The following is a 21,474-nucleotide window of genomic DNA, read 5'->3' as shown; positions in this document are numbered from 1 at the left end:
AAATTCATTATTAAACAGGCAAAGACTAACATCCCTGAGGCAAAACGTATTCCCAAGCCTACAATGTTTAGTAAGGCCTACTATATCCCCCTATATGTAGCCCGCTCATGTGGCTGTCTAAGTGACTCTTAAACAACCCTAGCATGCCTGCTTCCACCACCTTACTCGGCAGTGCATTCCACACCCCCACTACCCTTTGCGTGAAAAACTGCCCTCTAATATTTGTCTTATACCTAGCCCCCCTCACCCTAAGCCCGTGACCCCTCGTTCTATCCATTTCTAATAGCGGAAAAAGCTTACCACCATTTACTCTATCTATCCCCTTCATAATCTTATAAACCTCTATTAGATCCCCCCTCAGCCGACGTCTCTCAAGGGAAAACAGCCCAAGTTCATTCAATCTTTCCTCGTAAGACAGCCCTTCCATACCAGGCAGCATCCTGGTAAAAAGAAGTAATAACATACTGACGAATGACATAGAACAAATATAAAGTAAAAGTTAAACATAGGCAACTATGGAAACTCAGAAGCTATCTTCGCTGCAGTGATGTCATGTGTAATATTTCAGTAGTTAACTGATTCAGAACTCAATTCGCCTTCTCCAACCTTAGCAATGGCTGTGGGAGGGTAAGTAGGGTAGAGGTGAGCATTGAGGTCAGAGTTTACTCACATATCCACACTCTCACTCACTCACTGACATAACAGAGGCTCATTTCCCATCACTGGGGTTGAATGTGGGATCAACAATAGGATCTGAAGAGGCAACAGCCAATTAACCAGCTGCTAACTGACTGCCTGCCAGCCTTATTAAAGATGGTGGCACACCTGCCAACTGCACCCAAAACACCATAGAGATTCCAACCCAATCAGAAGGCTGACACCACCGCAGCTCCACCGCTAAGAGTGGCCATTGCAGGGCATGTGCCTGCAAGATGAGGGCGCATCGGTGAGTGTGCCACGGGAGCAGCCAATGCCATCAGGGTGTCTCTCTGTGGGCCAAGGAGTGCCTATAAAGGAGATCCCCACTGCCACTGTCTGCTGAGAGAATGCTGGCTTTCAGTAAACATTCCTCCCAAATGACGGCAATCCCCCCCCCGCACAATCCACCTCTCCTCCCCACCCCCAGCCTTCCCACCCTAACCCCAGTGCCAGCAGGGGCGTGAAGGCCATTTGTTGGCCACTCTGGCTCAATTTGGCTCCCAGCTTTCCCACCGTTGAAAAAATGGTATGGTGACAGGGGAATGTTGGGTGCACCACCAGCTGCCAATGTCAGCCCATGCCTTTTTGTCAGCCTTCCTGCCACCCAGCCCATTCCCAAAGGCTTGGTAACTCTCTCATGATCACTTACTTACTGATACACTCAGTCACTCACACAAATTGTCTCACTCCTTCAGTTGCTCCATATTCGGTCACACTTACTCAAAAAGTCTTGCTCTCACTCAGAATTTCATGGTAACATTCAGAGTCCAAACGAGGAGAAAAATTGGATCAGTGGCAATCAACAGGAGGTTTCTGACCTCACAAGTTACAGTAACCGTGCTACACCAGTGTCTCTGCCGTGATGTTAAAAATCATAGAATTCCTACAGTGCAGAAGGAGGCCATTTGGCCCATCGAGTCTGCACCGACAACAATCCCACCCAGGCCCTATTCCCATAACCCCACGTATTTACCCTGTTAATCCCCTGACACTAGAGTCAATTTATCATGGCTAATCCACTTAACCAGCATGTTTTTGGACTGTGGGAGGAAACCAGAGTGCCCAGACAAAACCCATACAGACACTGGGAGAAAGTGCAAACTCCATGCAGCCACCTAGAATTGAACCCAGGTCCCTGGCTCTGTGAGGCAGCGGTGTTGTTTAAGGTTAATCTGGTGGCAGCAAACAGCTGTGGACCTTTAGCTGCAAGGCTGGCATACCCCTTTCATAATATTTTCCATTTTGAAATGACTTAAAGAGAGAGCTGAAGATGATGGTAGCAATCTGTAAACTTGTGAAGTTACGCAGAATGCACTTTTATGTATAATGTTTCTTTTTTTTAAAGCGACACCATGGGTTGTGGCATATAAGTCAATTCAGTGTTTGAGAAAACCCCAGTTTTTGGTGCCAAAATGCACATACTGGGGCTAAACTCAGCATATCAGTCAATTCACCTTCTCCATTCATAAATGCTCTCAGTTTCCCTGGATTATACCAGTTCTGAAAGCATCATTTTTTTAAAAAACCGTTAAAATGTGGTATGACTGTATGAATTTAATTGTTCTATAGGAATTTATCATTTGACTTTACAATTACATGAAAAAAGGTGTACAACTTGAAAATAAATCATTTGTTGAATATCAAGAATTTAAAATAAAATGTGTATTAAAGCTTTCATTCTGGTTATTAACATCTTTCTTGCTGTTTTATGTGAATTGTAAAGCTATCCACAGGACAAAGTACTGTAGATGGTTTTAGGTGGGACGCAGGTAGTCAGTAAAAGTGTCCTGAAGATTATTGGAGCTGAGTCTGTACAGCTAAAAGGAGTCCATGGGTGGAATCTCATTGTGCCATTGGGTTTCTAGCCTCTCAGCTGAAGAGTCAGTGAGAGCCCGTGGTGCCTCTTTTCAGGAGGGCCTACAGAACCACATGCCATTTGATCAGTGATCAGGGGAATGATCCTTCCCCTGAAATCAAGATCCAGTGATGAAGGTTCCACCTGGCAAGAGTCACTGGCTAATCATAGAATCATTGAACCCTACAGTGCAGAAAGAGGCCCTTCGGCCCATCGAGTCTGCACCGAACACAATCCCACCCAGGCCCTACTCCCATATCCCTCCATATTATACCCAGTAATCCCTCTAACCCGCACATCCCTGGAAACTAAGGGGCAATTTCTTAGTGTGGCCAATCAACCTAACCTGCACATCTTTGGACTGTGGGAGGAAACCGGAGTATCCGGAGGAAACCCACGCAGACACGAGGAGAATGTGCAAACTCCACACAGACAGTGACCCGAGCCGGGAATTGAACCCAGGACTCTGGAGCTGTGAGGCAGCACTGCTAACCACTGTGCTACTGTGCCGCCCCTGAGGAGGCTGTAGCAGAGGGCCCAGATTACAGGTGAGTAAGGTTGGCAGGATGAGTGGGGGCAGTTGGGGGGGGGGGGGGGGGGAAGGTCCACGAGGGAGAATCGCAGGGGGAGAGAGGTGGGGAGGGGGTCAAAAGTGAGGACGGGGAATTGGCTCTCAGCAGGTCCCCGCTTCCCGATATCTAGTCCCTCGATCAGGCACTGGCTGCACTCTAACCACCTGAGGTGGCAAGCAGCCTGCACAGCTTTATCTGTTGGATGGTGAAAGCAGGTCCATTGCAACTATGTTAATCCGTGCAGTGTAGGATGAAGCCCTGAAGTGGTCATTCATTGGCAGTGAGATTCAGGTACACCACACTCCTCCCCTTCTTTTGTATTAATAAATAAACAGTTTTTGTGTTAATTAAATATACACAATTTCAATTGAAAGCTGGAATATGAGTTCTTATGGGGTAGCACTTCCCAGCAGCCACTGAAAAAATGGCAGAAAGGCTTTGAACTGGCCACTGAAATGCTCCATTCAACTCCAAGTGGACAAGACACCTACCATCTTCCACACTGATGACAAAATGGTATGACAGTGGAAGGCATCAAGCACACTATTTCATCAGGTTTCTACCTTCCAGCCTGTCCCCAAAGGCCTGGTAAACTTCAGCCCATTTAAACTAGTTAAGGAAGGAAGAATGAATGAGAAAGAAACAGAATCCAAAATGAGGCAAAATGTGGGGAACCTGCTGTTCAATAAATAGCTTCTTCTTTTGATCCGGAGACCTTGGTTTTGTCTGATAATGATCCTGTGAAGCATCTTGGTACATTTTACTTTATTAAAGACATTCAATAAATGCAAGATGTTACTGTTGCAATTAAATTCTCACACATACAGTGGTTTACAAAGCTTCTAGCAACCAGTTCAACTTGATGGAAAGTAATGCACCTAATGGTGAAACTACAGAAAAATAAAATCTTAATCCTATCTGTCAGTTTCATTGGTTGGGCTGCCAAGCCTGCCCATGTCCAATTTAAATGATTAAATATCAATTCTAATGAGTGATGGCAGCTTAAAGAGTCTGTGCAGGATTATTTTACAAAACAGGGAGAAATGGAAGACTATAACAAAGAGATTGAGTGATATGGCTTTGTTTTTGATTATTCTCATGGAATGGCAGAGACGTAACACAGTCTTTCTGTCTCTGGGGCCTGAACTTGAATGAAGTCCAGTTAAAGTGCTTTGATGAGAGTTCCTGTAAATGCCCAAAGTGAAAAGAGCTAGGCTAACCTCAAGCTAGTTGTGAGAACGTGTCAGCCAACTGAACACAACTGCTCTTTGTTTGGAACTTTACAGCAGTCTCATTCAGAGAGAACTAAAATGTTAGCAAACATGGGACAGAGTGTACAAGCACAAAATTTAGGAGCAGCTTAGGCAATTCACCTCCTCAAGTCTCCTCCATCATTGAATAAGATCATAGTTGATGTGTCTTTTACTCTTTTCCTATCTGTTCCTCATAACCTTTTGACTCCCTTGTCAATCTCTGAGGAAGAGATTCCAAAGACCAATAACCTCCTGAAAGAAAAAAAATCTTATCATAGTCTTAAACTGAGGATCCCTAATTTCAAAATTATGTTCCCTGGCTCCCCAAAAGGGAAGAAGTTCTCTTAGCATCCACCCTGTCAAGTCTCTCCAGGACCTTAGATGTTTCTATAAGATGACTTCTCATTCTTTTAAACTTTAATGGATACAGGCATGACTTATCCAATCTTTCATAAGGTCAAACCCAGGAATCAGTCAAGTGAACTTTCTCCAAACAGCCTCTAATGAAATTATATCCTTTTTTAAGTGAAGACATCAAAACTGTACTCAGTATTTCTGTTGTGATCTCACTAAGGTCATGCGCAAGGTAGCAAAACCCTACTCTTATACTTGATTCCTCTTGCAATAAACACCAACGTTCCAACTGGCTCCAGAGTTTGTGTTCAGGCTGGATGGTAAAAGTTGACCAGAATGTCAGGAGCTCACACTGTGCCTATGAATCCAGAGCCTGGGGAGGTTAAGATGTGGTGGAGCAGGCCTAGGGCCTCGGGTCTCACGTTGCTGCTGCTGAATGTTTCTGAGCCTATGTTTAGCAGCAAGAATAGTAACCCTCCTATTCAGCTCCTGGCTCTAAAGAAAACACAGACCTTACAGGCGGCATTGTAACACTGTGGTTAGCACTGCTGCCTCACGGCACCAGGGACCTGGGATTGGTTCCCAGCTTGGGTTACTGTCTGTTTAGAGTTTGCACGCTCTCCCTGTTTCTGAATGGGTTGCCTCCAGATGCTTCAGTTTCCTTCCACACTCCAAAAATATGCGGGTTAGGTGAATTGGCCATGCTAAATGGCCCCTTAGTGTCAGGGGGACTAGCTAGGGTAAATGTATGGGATTATGAGGATAGAGCCTGGGTGGGGTTGTGGTCAGTGCAAACTCAATGGCCTGAATGGCCTCCTTCTGCACGTTAGGATTCTATGATAACTCCCTGCACAGTTTTCTCATAAATAGATATTTCAGTGTCTTCCCAGGACCTTCTCAACCAGCCTGCTGCGTTTGCCTATTGAACATTAATTCTTTGTCTTTGATGCCTGTGGGTGTGAAATGTGGCACGGTGTCTATATTCTCTGCTGGGGCTTTACATGAAATTTACAACACAGAGACTGGCCATTTGGCCCATCTCCACCCACCTCATCTATCTTCATGTTTAAGTTCCAAACATGCTCTCTCCCACTTTCTTGATCACACTATCAGGGTAATCTTCAGCTTCTTCCTCTCTCGTGTTGATCAAGTTCCATGAATGTATCTGTGCTAGAATCGTAGAATGGCCACAACACAGAAGGAGGTTATTTAGCACATTGTCTCAGTGTCAGTTCTCTATAACAGCAACTCAGCTGTTCCCATTCTTCCACCTTTTCCCTGTAACCCTGTAAAATCTTCTCTTCAGATAATTATCCAATTATCCTTTTAAAAACTGCAATTAAATCAGTCTCCAGCAGTTTCCAAATCCAAACCGCTTATTGCAAAAGAGGTTTCTCTACATGTCACCTCTGGTCCTTTTGTTGATCACTTTATTGTTCTCAACCTTCTGCCGACAGAACAAAGTCTTCCCATTTACACTTTCCAGACCTCTCCTGGTTTTGAACATATCTAACAAATCTCCTCTCAACCTTCCCTTCTTCAAGGTGGACAGCCTTAACTTTGCCCATCGATCTACTGAACCGAAGCCTTTCATCCTCAGATCCATCCTCATCAATCTTTTCTTCACTCTTTCTAAATCCTCCACATCCTTCTCTTTGAGGTTGAACCAGTGTTTTATGGAGGCTCTTAACTTAAGCTCTTTTATTCAGAGCTTACTTACTGTTTTTTTACTCTGTGGCCCTGTGTATAAAACATAGGATTCAGCATAATTTGTTACTGCTTTCCCAACCTGTTCTGCCACTGTCCATGATTTATGCACATGTACACCCAGGTCTCTCGGCTCCTGCATTTCCTTTAGAATTATACCCTTTCATTTTTGTCATCTTCGTTCTTCTGAATAAAATGCATTGCTTCTCATTTCTCTACTTTAAATTCCATCTGCCATGTGTTTGCACACTTCACCTCCTTGTCTATATCCCTGTGAAGCCTATCGCTATCCTCTTCACAGTTCACAATACTTCCAAGTCTTGCATCAGCTGCAAATTTTGAAATTGTGCCCTGTACACCCAAGTCCAGATTATTAATATAAATCAAGAAAAGCAGAGAATCCCTCCATTTATCATTCCCTCGTCAGAAGTAAGTGACATTTTCTATAACTCTTGTTTTTAATAGGATTGAATTAAATCATTAAACTGCTGCATAGTGAAATCCTAGCATGCTAAAAACAAGTGAATCAAAATACCATATGGTTTGAAATAGAATACCTACTAGCACTCATATGTTTCATTACAAAAAGCATAATTTTACTGATTTTTGGGAACTCAAATGATTAAGGCAAAGGAAAACAGGTTTAGAAATTATATGGCCGACACACTTTCTCAGAACACTCAAAGTTTGGCACTGTCCCCCTGTCTTGGTTGCAATGTTGTAATTATGCGTTGCAATCAGGTGCCAGCGCCGACTTTTTCCAAGCCTGTGGGTTAGCAGGCTGTTTCTCAAACTAACTCTATTATGCAGGAATGTTTCCAGTAAACCACCAATAGCCTGCAGCTATAAAAGAGCAACACTGGTATATCAGCGACACTGGGTTATAAATGCCTCCTGCCAACCTTCAAAGGATACTTGTTGCTTTGGCTCCAAAGGTTTGTAATTACACTAATTACTGGAAAGTGACAGACCCACAACTTCATAGCAGGGGCCCGCTTTAAAAGCTCAGATGGTTACCACGAGAAAGGCTGACAATAGCAAGAAGGTTAATTTATTATTACAGGAATTTTGACTCACCAAAGAAACCCTTTTTGTAAGCACCAAACGTTTCTTTACATTTTGAGCCAGCAGTTCAAGAGATTGAAAAGAATTGCCACAGAAGGTTGTTGAGGATAAGAAAGACATACAAACCTACAAATTAGGGGCAGGAGTAGGTCATTTGGTCCCTCGAGCTTGCTCTGCAGTCAGTAAGACCGTGGCTAATCTGATTGCAATCTCAGCATCACTTTACTGCCTAACCCGCTCTCCTTTGACTCACTTGCTAATCAAAAATCAAGAATCAAGACCTCTGCCTTGAGGAAGGATATTAGCACGGACGATGTGGAATCTTTATGGGTCAAGTTAAGAAACACCATGGGACAAAAAAGTATTTGTGGATGTGATGTACAGAACACCAAACTATAATGGTAATGTTGGGAATGGTAGCCATTTGGGTTCATGTCACACTATCTGTAACCCCCTCAACTTGCCTAGGTTTGCAAAATCTCACTAACTGTCCTGTCTGGAGATAATTCACATCTCTTTAACCTGTGCTTAACCCTCTCTCCACTCACGTTGTCTGTACCTTAAAGACTTGATTACCCATAGAGACTTGCATTCCAACCATTATCTTGTAAATTGAGTTTGTGTCTTTATGTGCTGTGTTTGTGAACACAAGACCTCACTCACCTGAAGCTTGAGGCTCCGAAAGCTAGTGCTGCCAAATAAACTGCTGTTGGACTTTAACCTGGTGTTGTGAGACTTCTTAATGTTGGGAATAGCATTAGACTGGAAATCAGAGATGCATATGGTAAAGGAACTTTAATCTTCATATAGATTGGGTGAGCCAAATAAGTCACTACAATAGAGAAGGATTTCTGGGGTGTATATGGGATGGTTTTCTGGACTAATACATTGAGGAACCAATAAAGGAACAGGCCATCTTGGAATGGGTAATATGAAAGCATTAGTTGGCAATCTAGTTGTGAGAGAATACTTGGGGATCAGTGACCATAATATGATGGAATTCTTTTCCAAGGTAGTTGATTCTGAGACCAGGGTCCTGAATCTCAATAAAAGTAACTACGAAGGTATGAGGCATGGGTTGGCTATAATGGACTGGAAAACATTACTGAAAGGACAGTGGACAGGCAATGGCAGACATTCAAGGGATGAATAGGTGAACACCAAAAGTTGTTTATTCCTATTTGGCGCACGAGTGGAAAGGGAACTATGATCAAACCAAGGGAAATTAGGGATAGTATTAGGTTCAAAGAAGAAGCATACAAATTGGCAAGAAAAAGCAATAGATCTGAGGATTGGGAACAGTTTAAAATTTGGCAAAGCAAACCAAGGGATTGATGAAGAAAGAGGAAATAGAGCATGGAAATAAGCTAGCGGAGAACATAAGAACTCACTGTAAAAGTTTCTATAGGTATGTGAAGAGAAAAAGATTGACAAAAACAAATGAAGGCCTCTTAAAGTCAGAAACAAGAGAATTTGTAACAGGGAACAATTGAAGGACTAAATTGGTAGATTTTTTTTCTATCTTCACAAAGGAAGACATGAATAATGTACTGGAAGTTCTGAGGAACACAAGCTTTAGTGAGGAGTTGAAAGAAATCAGCATTGGTAGAGAAATGGTTTGAGGTAATTACTGGCATTGAAGGTAGATAATTCTCCAGGACCTGATAATCTTCATCCCAGAGTATATAAGGAAATGGCCCAAGGAATAGTTTTTTTTTAATTTGTGGGACATGGGCATTGCTAGCCGGCCAGTCTTTATTGCCCATCCCCAGTTGCACTCGAGAAGGTGGTGATGAGCCACCTTCTTGAACCGCTGCAGTTCATGTGCTGTGGGTTGACCCACAATGCTGTTAGGGAGGGCATTCCAGGATTTTGACGCAGCAACTGTGAAGGAACAGCAATATATTTCTAAGTCAGGATGGTGAGTTTGAATAGCAGGCTTACATTAGATACCTTCCAATCTGTCGAAACCATTCCAGAGTCCAAAGAATTTTGGAAAATGACCACCAATGGATCTACTGTACTCCAGCACAATCTGTAACCTCACGGCCCAGCATATCCCCCACTCAACCATTACCCCCAAGCCAGTGATCAACTCTGGTTCAATGGAGAGTGCAGGAGGGGAATTTACGGGTGGTGGTGTATCTGCTGCCCTTGTCCTTTTAGATGGAAGTGACCATGTGTTTGGAAGGTGACGTCTAAGGATCTTTGGTGAATTGCTGCAGTGCATCTTGTAGATAGTACGCAGTGTTGCTACTGAGCATCAGTGATGGAAGGAGTGGGTGTTTGTAGATGTGTTTGTGGATGGTATACCAATCATGCAAGCTGCTTTGTCCTGGATGGTGTCAAGCTCCTTGAATGTTGTTGGAGCTGCACCCATCCAGCCAAGTGGGGAGTATTCCATCACATTCCTGACTTATTCCTTGTAGATGGCGAACAGGCTTTGGTATTCAGGAGGTGAGTTACTCACCTCAGTATTCCTAGCCTCTGACCTGCTGTTGTAGTCACTGTGTTCATGTGGTGAGTCCAGTTGAGCTTCTGGTCAGTGGTAACCCCAGGATGTTGACAGTGGGGGGATTCAGTGATGGTTACAGCATTGAATGTCAAGGGGTGGTGGCTAATACCCTTTACTGGTGATGGTCATTGCCTGGCATTTGTATGCTGTGAATGCTACTTGTCACTTGTCAGCCCAAGCCTGGAAATTGTCCAGATCTTGTTGCATTTCAGAATAGATTGCTTCAGTATGTGAGGAGTTGCAAATGGCGCTGAACATTGTGCAATTATTGGCAAACATCCTCACTTCTGACCTTATAACGGAGGGAAAGTTATTGATGAAGCAGCTGAAGATGGTTGTGCCTAGGTTGAGCCAGCTGACGGGCAACATGACAGCTCAGTGACTATCACTGTTTGCTGTGCAGATACATGGATTTGGGCCGGTGTCTGTGGGAGTTTGTACATTCTCCCCGTGCTGGTTTGGGTTTTCTCCAGGTGCTCAGATTTCCTCCCACACCCCAAAAACATGCTCTTAGGCTGATTAGTGTTAACAAATTGTCCCTAAATTAGTCTTCCCTCAATCTGGTTATTGTTCCATTATTGTGGAGTCCAATAGGCGTAGACAAAGGTCATAGGTAGAAGAGGGCACTCACAGTGTTAAAATGGTGGTGTGGGCTCGTTGGGCTGAAGGGCCTGTTTCCTGTGCTGTGTTGTTCTTTGTTTGTTCTTTGACACTACCCTGAGGGACTCCTGCAGAGATGTCCTGGAGCTGAGATGACTGACCCTCCACAACCACAACCATCTTCCTATGTACCAGGTATGACTCCAACCAGTGGAGAGTTTGCCCCCGATACCCATTGATTCCAGTTTTGCTAGGGCTCCTTGATGCCACATTCAGTCAAATGCAGCTTTGATGTCAAGAGCTGTTACTCTCACCTCACCTCTGGAATTCAGCTCTTTTGTCCATGTTTGAAGCAAGACTGTAATGAGGCCAGGAGCTGAATGACCCTGGCGAAACCCAAACTGGGCATTACAGAGCAGATTCTGCTTGATAGCACTGTTGATGACCCTTTCCATCACTTCACTGATGATTGAGAGTGGACTGATGGGTGGCAATTGGCCGGGTTGGATTTGTCCTGCTTTTCACATACAGGACGTACCTGGGAAATTTTCCACGTTGTCGCTCAGGATAGGTGCCAGTGTTGTAACTGTATTGGAAGAGCTTGGCTAGGGGAGCAGAAAATTCTGGAGCACAAGTCTTCAGTACTACTGCCGGAAAGTTATCAGGGCCCATTACCTTTGCAGTATACAGTGCCTCCAACTGTTTCTTGATATCTGGTGGAACGAATCAAGCTGGAGACTGGCATCTGAGATGCTGGAAACCACTGAAGGAGGCCAAGATGGATCATTCACTCAGCACTTCTGGCTGAAGATTGCTGCAAATGCTTCAGCCGTAACTTTTGCACTGATATGTTGGGCTCCTCCATCATTGAGGATGGGGATATTTGTGGAACTTCCTCCTCCAGTGAGTTGTTTAATTGTCCAGCACAATCATGACGGGATGTGGCATGACTGCAGGGCTTGGACTTGATTTGTTGGTTGTGGGATAACTTAGCTCTGTCTATTACTTGCTGTTAATGCAAGTAGTCCTATTTGATGGCTTCACCAGGTTGAAATCTCATTTTTAGGTATGTCTGGTGCTGCTCCTAGAATGCTCTCTTTCGCTCTCCATTGAAGCAGGATTGATCCCCTGGCTTGATGGTAACGGGTGAGTGGGGGGGTATGCCTGGCCATGAGGTTGCAGATTGTGGTGGAGTACAGTAGATCCATTGGTGGTCATTTTCCAAAATTCTGTAGACCATGAGCTATGTGCTGGATCTGAGGTCTTGGTCTTTGAACATTCTGTTTCTCAAGCGTCTGAAGACTGTAGTAGTGCATTGAAGTCATTGAATTTCATCGTCGATGTCTGCCCATGCCTAGATAAGTCTCCAAGGTATAGGAAATGATTTCCGTTGTCCAGGTGTTCACATTAGATCTTGGTGGTTGAGGAGCAGGCTTTAGCGAATCTTTGTTTTCTGAGGAGTTGACTGACGTTTGTTCACCTGACATGTTCAATCCTAACCTCTAGATAACCTCTAACCTTCAATGAAACGACCCAATAGCCAACGTTCTAACTTGGATGGAGTTTGAGAGTGTCTTGTTTATTTACACACAGAATCATCAAAAACTTATCGAATGTTTGTTCAGGTGAAAGTCAGGAATTCAATGCCTCTGCTTCTTACCATAGCTAGTTATAATTATCGCCATGAGGCAGATGAATCACTATTCATTTGTCATCTAATTAATATTTGAAATACCTCCTGCCTTGAAAGATGCCAATTAAACTATTCTCGCTCATCCAGCTCCAAAATGGAACACATACATTTTGTCCACCCCATAGCAGGATCTTAGCTAAATGTAGGTTTCTCACAATCATGTAGAATGGGTCATAATAACCAAAAGACAGGAAGCCAGTAAAAGTTGGTGAGGTAGGTCTGTTGATTAAAGATGACTTTACTACAATAGTGAGAGATTACCTTAAATCAAAAGATCAAGGTATAGAATCAATTTTGGTTGAAATAAGAAATAGTAAACTAAAAAGTCACTTGTGCAGATAGTGTATACGTTTCAGGAAAGTAGTTACACTGTGAAATTGATAATACGGAAGAACTAATGGGAACTTGGAAGAAAGGTACTACAATAATGATCAATAATGATGGCTGATTTTAATCTTCATATAGATTGGACAAACCAGATTATAAAAGGTACCTGGAAGATGAGTTTATTTGGGACAATTTCCTAGAGAATATCTTCTGGTGTCGATTAGGTACCTACCTATTTTAGACCTAGATTTGTGCAATGAAATTGAATTAATTAATGACCTCATAAAAAAGAAGATTCTCAGCAACAGTGGTCATAGGTAGAACTTTGCATTCAGTTTGAGGTGAGAAGTGTGGGTCCAAGACGAGTGTCTTAAATATAAAAAAGGCAATTCTAAATGTATGATGACAGAGTTTCCTAACTAGGAGAATAGATCAAATGGTTAGATAATAAAGAAGTAGTGGCAGACATTTCATAACTCTCAGCAAAGATATATCCCATTAAGAAAGATGAATCCATGAGACAGTTGCACCATCCATGGTTAATTAAGGAAGATAACGATAACATTGAACTGAAAGAAAAAGTGTCCAATAATGTAAAGACTAATGATAAGTCAGAAAATTGGACATATTTTAGCAACCAGCGAAGGTTAACTAAAATAATAAGTAGAGAAAAATTAAAATATGAGAGAAAGCTACGTAGAAATATGAAAATAGATAACAGGAGTTTCAAATATTTAAGAGGAAAAGAGATACTAAAATAATTGTTGGATCCCTGGGGAATGAGACTGGGCAATTAATAGTGAGAAACAAGGAAATGGGCAAACATATTTGGAAAGTATTGGAATGCATTATTAAGGATATAATAGCAAGAAATTTAGAATTTCATAATCAAGTCAAAAGGAAAAGGAAATCATGCTTGGCTAATTTATGAGAGTAATTTGGGGAAGTAACAATGAAGTGGATAAAAGGGGAACCTGTATATGTGATGTACTTGGATTTTCAAAAGGTGATCAATAAGGTTACTTTACAAAATAAGAGCTTGTGGTGTATGCATTAACTGCTAGCCTGGAAGGAGGATTAGTCAGCTAACAGAAAGCAGAAAGTAGGGATAGATGGGTCATTTTTGGGTTAGCAAACTGTAACTCATGAAGCGTCACAGGAATCGATGCTGGGACCTAATTATTTGCTAACTATATCAATGTCTTGGATGAAGGGACCAAACGTATGGTTGCAAAATTTGCTGATAACAGAAAATAAATAGAAAAATAATTTGGCAAAGGATTCATGTCTTTTTATGCCAAATTCAGGGTGCCAATTCAGGAATTTGATGTTCCTGCTTGACTTGTATATCCAGTTACAATTAGTGCCCTAAGATGTATGACTCAGTGCTCATTTGTGGTCTAATTAACATTTAGAAGAATATTGTTGAAATGTGCAAGTTAATACTGATTGAACCTAACACATGATTGTTTTCTTTACCATTACCAATCAAGGGAGCTGTCCAGAGAGCTTCTCCTGAGACCAAGTCTCAACATGTTCACTCATAATCTGATGCAGTTTTATTGCTGGTTAATTGAACCATTGGTTATTAACTAGATTTCTGTTGCTTTAGTATTCTTAATAAGAATATATTGATGTTCTCCAGGGAGTTTTGATTCATCACCCTCAGCAGAATTGTCTGCCTGCCAAGGTAATTAAGCCTGAATGAGTTATTATCTGTGATGTAGGTCACAAGCTTCTTTGTCAGTATGCTCAGATGTGTATTGAATTGTCCCTGTTGTATTAACCTATTACTATGCACGGAAAGTCCAGTGTTCTTCACAGGCAATTGTCAAATATCAGACCCTGCAGTCAAATATCATCACATAGAAACGAGAGGCCAGTTGTTGGCTCGAGATAGTGTGGGGAGTGGGGTGGGCAGAGATTCAGTTGTAGACTCAAGACTGCAGGGTGTGGGGAGGAGGTCAGGTTTAGGCCTGAGATTGAGGTTCAGGTCAGGCCTGGAGGACCCACGATGTACTTATTGACTGTTTTGAGCACAACTGAATGTAAGATTGATGTCAACATGTAGGAATAAAGCTATATGTATCCCTGATACCAGGGATTCCAGTCTGGAAAACTCAGGCAATTATTTACTGTTTATCCATAGCTCAGTAACAGTGCACACATCAAAGGCCAACTTCAAGTCCACTTCAGAGACTCCATGAATGGAGTGGTGCCTCAGGTAGTCATTCTTCATACAAGACTAGACAGCAAGAGTTAGCTGTAAGAACATAAGAACATAAGAAATAGGAGCAGGAGTAGGCCATCTAGCCCTTCGAGCCTGCCCCGCCATTCAATAAGATCATGGCTGATCTGTCGTGGCTCAGTTCCACTTTCCCGCCCTCTCCCCATAACCCTTAATCCCCTCTCTTATCAAAAACCCATCAACCCGCTTCTTAAAAATATTTAGCGAGGCAGCCTCCACCACTTCAACGGGCAGAGAATTCCAGAGATTCACCACCCTTTGAGTGAAGAAGTTCCTCCTCAACTCCGTTCTAAACCGCCTCCCCTTTATCTTGAGGCTGTGCCCCCTAGTCCTACTGTCTTTTTTGAGCAGGAAGAGTCTCTCCACCTCTATCCTATCCATCCCATTCATCATCTTATACGTCTCAATGAGATCTCCCCTCATTCTTCTAAACTCTAACGAGTACAAGCCTAGTTTATTCAGCCTCTCCTCATAGCTCAACCCCCTCAACTCCGGCATCAGCCTAGTAAACCTCCTCTGCACTCCCTCCAGGGCCAAAATATCCTTGCGCAGGTGCGGCGCCCAAAACTGCACACAGTACTCCAGCTGCGGCCTCACCTAGATAGGCTGGGCGAATGGGCCAGGAAATGGCAAATGGAATTTAATGTTGGCAAGTGTGAGGTGGTCCACTTTGGTAGGAAGAATGGTAGGAAGGACTATTACTTACGTGGCGAAAAACTGCAGCAGGCGACAGTGCAGAGGGACCTCGGGGTCCTTGTGCATGAATCGCAAAAACCCAGCCTGCAGGTGCAGCAGGTGGTCAGGAAGGCGAATGGGATGCTGGCCTTCATAGCGAGGGGGATTGAATATAAAAGTAGGGAGGTCTTGCTGTAGCTGTTGTTCCTCTGTGTAGGCATCAATCAGATCCTGTCCTTGTCCAGGAACTTCCCCTGCCCCACCTGTACCTCATATATACAAGCGTCCAGGAAAAGGGTGCTATGGATAACTGGTGAATACTACCACCACTTCAGCTGAAAATAGCTAACTCAGAGCTGACGAGATTCTGCAGCTTTTGTCTTCTTAGTCTGTATCTCACTGAGCAGTACATGTTAATCCGTGCACCATCTGAGAGCTGGTCAAAGTAATTTTCAAAACTACACAGAGGAAAAAACAGCTACCAAGTGAGACAATGTCACCTTCTGAATCCTATTTTTAAGGGGGGAAAATGAATTATCTTTCGTTTAAACACCTTTTGGATATTGTCAGTCTTTGTAGAGGAGGAGGCGGAAGGATTGTGAAAACTGATTTGGAGGATTTATTGAATCTGACACTGTAAGGTCAGAATGAGATATTAATACCAATACCAGCTTAGCGTGTTTCAGCTTTAGATCACTTACACCTATTGGCATTAAAAGCCATTCCCTCAATGAGGTTATCTATGCTTACTGTTGCAAGTAACAAATTCAACAAAGGACAAACAGAATCTACAAGAACAAAGTTAAAGCTGGTCTGATTGGTTGAAATGCAAAAAAAGGCCAGCAGTTGACAATCTGCAACCCAGAAGCCACAAGCAGCTCCCTGAAGTCAGATTTGTGGCTCCCACATGGCTCCCTAAAGAGCACACCACTCAAACATTGACCGAATGGCTTTTCAGAGTCTTATTCCCTCGTGTGCTCCCAATGCAGAAATACTAAAAAATAATTGGCCTGGATCTGCCGGTCAGCAGCAATGCTGGGTGCATTATCACTGCCTGCAAAGCTTTCACTGACCTGCCAATACCATCCATTTCAGCCTATGTGTGTATATCAGGTCTTCAGCAGGGTCCTGATGCCCATCACCCAACATAAATCCCATCTCTGACAATTGGGAGACTGGAAGGTTTGAGCCATCACCAGTTATCTTGGAATTCTTGCCTGCCAATGCTTCACGAGGGAAAGTAAAGGAAAGTTTAGTTATTAGTCACAAGTAAAGTTTACAATAACACTGCAATAAGTTACTGTGAAATTCCCTTAGTAGCCACACTCCAGCATCTGTTCAGGTCAATGCACCTAACCAGCACATCTTTCAGGCTGTTGGGGGGAAACCGGAGCACCCGGAGGAAACCCACGCAGGCACAGGGAGAACATGCAGACTCCACACAGACAGTGACCCAAGGCAGGAATTGAACCTTGGGTCCTTGGCACTGTGAGGCAGCGGTGCTAACTACTGTGTCCGCCATGCTGTCCCTAAATGGCGCCCTGTACGTTCACCCACCATCCAATCATGTAGATTGCAACAGACAGAAACATTAATCTGTAAAATACTACACTCACTCTGTTCCTGGTTAACCTGCTCAAAAAGCTTACCTAAAATGGTGCATTCTGTCTGGTCTCCATGTTCAGAACCTGATTGATTGGTATTAACAGGTTTGGGTGGATGTTCAACCAGCAGGATGCTAAGTAGCCAATTGTAACAGAAGTGATCTTGTAACAGAAGTGAGCACACACGAGCAGACACATTCATCAATAAACAAGCACACTGGCACTAGCCCTGTGTTGGTGAGCATGTGCATTATACGCAGGAAAGTAGGTAAATGAAGAAAGGGACAAAATCACTTTTGCCCTTGTTTTGAGGAAGTTTTGTCAAAAAGGAGAAGAATCTGAGAGGAATATCAATAACTTCAAGCTGAAGAGGCTGATTCACATTCATCCCAAATTTGGCCGGCCTCCTTGTGTATCTCATTCACCATGAGAAATTCGACAAGAAACCACATCTTGAAAGGCATTTCACTCAGAAGTGCCTTAGTCAAAAGTTATCCAGCACGATACCTGAAAGAAGGCAGTATAGGAGCTGAAGAACAAGGCAGAGAAATCTAGGAACACATTCACTACGTCAACAAAATGATCAGCTTTTTAAAAAGTTTTTATTCATTAGTGTCACAAGTAGGCTTACATTAACACTGCAATGAAGTTACTGTGAAAATCCCCTGGTTGCTACACTCCGGTGCCTGTCCATGTACACTGAGGGAGAATTTAGCATGGCCAATGCACCTAATCAGCACATCTTTCAGACTGAGGGAGGAAGCTGGAGCACCTGGAGGAAACCCATGCAGACACAGGGAGAACATGCAGACTCTGCATAGACAGTGACCCAAACCAGGAATTGAACCTGGGTCCCTGGTGCTGTGTGGCTGCAGTGCTAACTAATGTGCACTATGCTGCCATCTCAGCTACTGTTAGTTTTGTGGCAACTCAAAAGGTTGTGAAATGAGGAAAGTTGTTCACGTGGCAAATACATAAAAGAGTATATCATCAAAGTTTCAGAGCAGCTGTACTGTGATTTTAAAGTCAAAAAGGAATTATTCCCAAAGTTAAAAACATGCCTTTATCTGAGATGAAATGTCAGGTAGAACACTGAATTTGGCCACAGAAAACAGCAGTCAACACATGGAGGATAAAAATTCTGATCTGGAGTTAGCAAGTCTTTTTGAGTATAACTTTCATAAAAAGCAAGTTGAGAAGTCAATTGACAAAATGAAATAAAAATGACAGCATCCTGTCCAGATTTTAAACGACTACTCAAAGAAATCTAATAGCTAAAAATCATATTCCAGTCAGGAAGGAGTTCCTGTTAAGTAAATAGCTTGTTTTGTTGTTTTAAACTTCAATTAACATTGTGCTTGTGAAAAAGCATCATTCAATAAGCAACTTCTTTCCTCAAAAATCTTTAAACTGTTACTGATATTCCTATCAATTCATTGATATTAATGCATGTACATTTTATGAATATTAGTAAAATGATCTTCTATAGAAATCCAGAAAAGTGTGTGTCTTGTTTTTTATTATTATTATGCAGCTTGCCTCACATCCTTTAAAAAGTGGCCTGCATGTGCGTTTCCTCTGGGCAGTAGGTTGCTCTTGTACAATTATGATAACCCCCACTTTTCCTGTTCCTTAACTCGGAAATAATGGTTGGAATGCGAGTCTTCACAGGTAAAGACTCACATTCCAACTATTATCTTGTAAATTGAGTTTGTGTCTAGAAATGATCTGTTTGAGAACACAAGTCCTCACTCACGTGATGAAGGAGCCTGAGACTCCAAAAGCTAGTGCTGCCAAATAAACCTGTTGGACTTTAACCTCATTGCTGGCATCTCCACATCATAATTGTACAAGAGCAACCTACTGCCCAGGTGCATGGCCATGCAGCAATATCGCACTTACTGCGCAAGGGACAAAGAGGCCACACAATTAATGTTGCTTTTAATATGCAGGTATGTTCAAAGATGCAACAATCTTCAAACATCCATGCAGTACAATACCCAACTGCACACAGCAAAAAGAAGTACAAGAGAACATTGCACAAAGCCCTGAGCTCAGGAATTGAGATAAATCAATCAGTTTTGATATTACCTGTTATAAACATGTCTTCTCATGATCCTATATGTGGGAATCTAACACCAGGAAAGTAGTTGGTATTTAGTATCATTGCCAAGTAAATCTATGGGCCCCAAGCCAAACCATGGAGTTATGTGCAATGATAGCATGATAAGAGGATACAGGTTAAGACATATAAGAATTTAAGACAGAATTTGAGAATTGTTTCTTTACAAATGGTAACTAGAGTTGGAATAGGTTTCCAAAAAGGGAGATTGAGGCCAAGATGCTGCATTCAATTATGAAATAGCTCAATGCTAGTAAATTATTTATTATTGCTGCAGAAGGCTGTGGAGGTCAGGTCATTGAGTGTCTTTAAGACAGAGATAGATAGGTTCTTAATTAATAAGGGGATCGGGGTTATTGAGAAAAGACAGGAGAATGGGATGAGAATCATATCAGCCATGATTAAATAGTAGAGCAGATTTGATGGGCCGAGTGGCCTAAGTTTGCTCTTATGTCTTATGGTCTTATTGTCTAAAGAAAGGCAGGAGGGTGACATCAAATAATGGAAGACAGACAATGACTATCTCCAACAAGAGAGGATGTAACCATCTTCCCCTGACACAGTGGCATTACCATCACTCAATCACCCCTTTATCAACATTCTGGAGCTTACCATTGGGCAGAAACTGAACTGAACCAGCCTTATGAATCCTGTGGCTACCAGAGCAGGTCAGAGGCTGGGAATTCTATACTGTGTAACTCATGTCCTGTCTCCCCAAAGCCTGCCCACCATCTACAAGGCACAAATCAGGAGCTTGATGGAATAATGTACACTTGCCTGGATGAGTGCAGATCCAACAACATTGAAGTTCAACATCGTCCAGGACAAAACAGCCTGCTTGACTAGCACCGCATTCACCACATTAAACATTCACTCTATCCACCAACTGCCCTACATGATAACAGTTCATACCGTTTATCTGATGAACTGAAGAAACTTGCCTGAGCTTCTTCAGCACAACCTGTCACACCCATAGTCACTCCAACTTAGAAAGCAAATGAGAACATGATCACCGATATGTTTCTTCCCGTGTTACACACCATCCTGACTTGGAAATAGTATGTGTATATTGTATATAGAGAGAGAGAGAGACATATATAGGGTCAAAATTCTGGAATTCCTACCCAAAAAGGACGGTAGCAGTTTAAGAAGGCAGTTCACCCTTGTCTTCTTAGGGACAATTATGGATAGGCAGTAAATACTAGCCCCGGTGAAATCCATATCCGATGAATGGGTGACTCATTTAAGATAGAGATTTATTTTTCCTCAGAGGGTCATGTGTCTTCCCTTCCTCAAAAGGCAGGGGAAACAGTCTTTGAATATATCCAAGGCAGACGGAGATAGATTCTAGCTAAACAAAAGGGTGACAGGTAACTAGAGTTGGCAGCAGTTTACAGTCAGGTTAGCCATGATTTTATTGAATGGCAAAGCATGTTCAAGGGGCTGAGTGGTCTACTCCTGTTCCTAAATTGTATGAGTTTGAATGAATTTTTAAAAATGCCCCTAACAAGCATCTTCCTCCAATTCTTGTGATCTAGTGAATGCATTTCCCTCCCCTAGTATTCTCAAAATGTTAAATGAATTAGTTTGTTGTATTCCACATCATCACTTCAATTCAATTTAGTTCCTTACACCCCAAAGCTGAAATGCAAGCCACTGTGCCACTGTATCCGATTGGAGCATGTTAATGAGAAAAGGTTCTTAATACTTTCAACTCAATCCTCTTATCCTTCAGCTATTTCTGGACACATCATCTTGTTCAAACCCTAGAGCAGTCCAGCCTGAGCATCTATCTTGCGCGTGAATTACTGTCTGCTACCTTCAAGGACACTACCTAAATCATTAGCTGGAACATTGAAGCTGTACAGAACAGGTAGGCCTCTTTCTATTCACCATATCGTTTATCAGAAATCTGTATTCCAAGCTGTTATCTCTGCAGTCTGAGGAGAACAGTTTTAAAGTTTATTTATTCATGTCACAAGAAGGCTTACATTAACACCGCAATGAAAATCCCTCATCGCAACATTCAGTTTGGGAATACTGAGGGAGAATTTAGCACGGCCAATGCGCCTCGCCAGCACACCTTTCGGAGTTTGGGAGAAAACATGAGCACCTGGAAGAAACCCCCGCAGACACGGGGAGAACCTACAGACTCTGCACAGATAGTGACCCAAGCCAGGAATCG

The 21,474-nt window shown here is 42.6% G+C and overlaps 1 protein-coding gene and 1 long non-coding RNA gene across 2 annotated transcripts in view; one reads left to right on the top strand and one right to left on the bottom strand.

Moving 5' to 3' along the window:
• Nucleotides 1-20,461, bottom strand: part of LOC145347818 (uncharacterized) — a 98,871-nt gene extending 78,410 nt beyond the window's left edge. The window contains exons 1-2 of the long non-coding RNA XR_013887861.1: nucleotides 20,414-20,461; nucleotides 16,637-16,789 (exon numbers count right to left, since the gene is read on the bottom strand). This is a non-coding gene — a long non-coding RNA (uncharacterized LOC145347818). The remainder of the gene's footprint in view (nucleotides 1-16,636; nucleotides 16,790-20,413) is intronic.
• A 567-nt stretch (nucleotides 20,462-21,028) lies between these two features.
• The window catches only part of LOC145347817 (phosducin-like), a 36,686-nt gene continuing 36,240 nt past the window's right edge, over nucleotides 21,029-21,474 (top strand). The window contains exon 1 of the mRNA XM_080195703.1: nucleotides 21,029-21,162. The gene's annotated coding sequence lies outside the window, so the exon portion shown is untranslated. The remainder of the gene's footprint in view (nucleotides 21,163-21,474) is intronic.

Source organism: Carcharhinus amblyrhynchos, chromosome 9 (genome assembly GCF_965287045.1).
Source record: "Carcharhinus amblyrhynchos chromosome 9, sCarAmb.v2.hapA, whole genome shotgun sequence".
Lineage (NCBI taxonomy): Eukaryota > Metazoa > Chordata > Chondrichthyes > Carcharhiniformes > Carcharhinidae > Carcharhinus > Carcharhinus amblyrhynchos.
The sequence above is the reverse complement of the archived record's forward strand: the minus strand, read 5'-3'. Positions and strand labels throughout refer to the sequence as shown.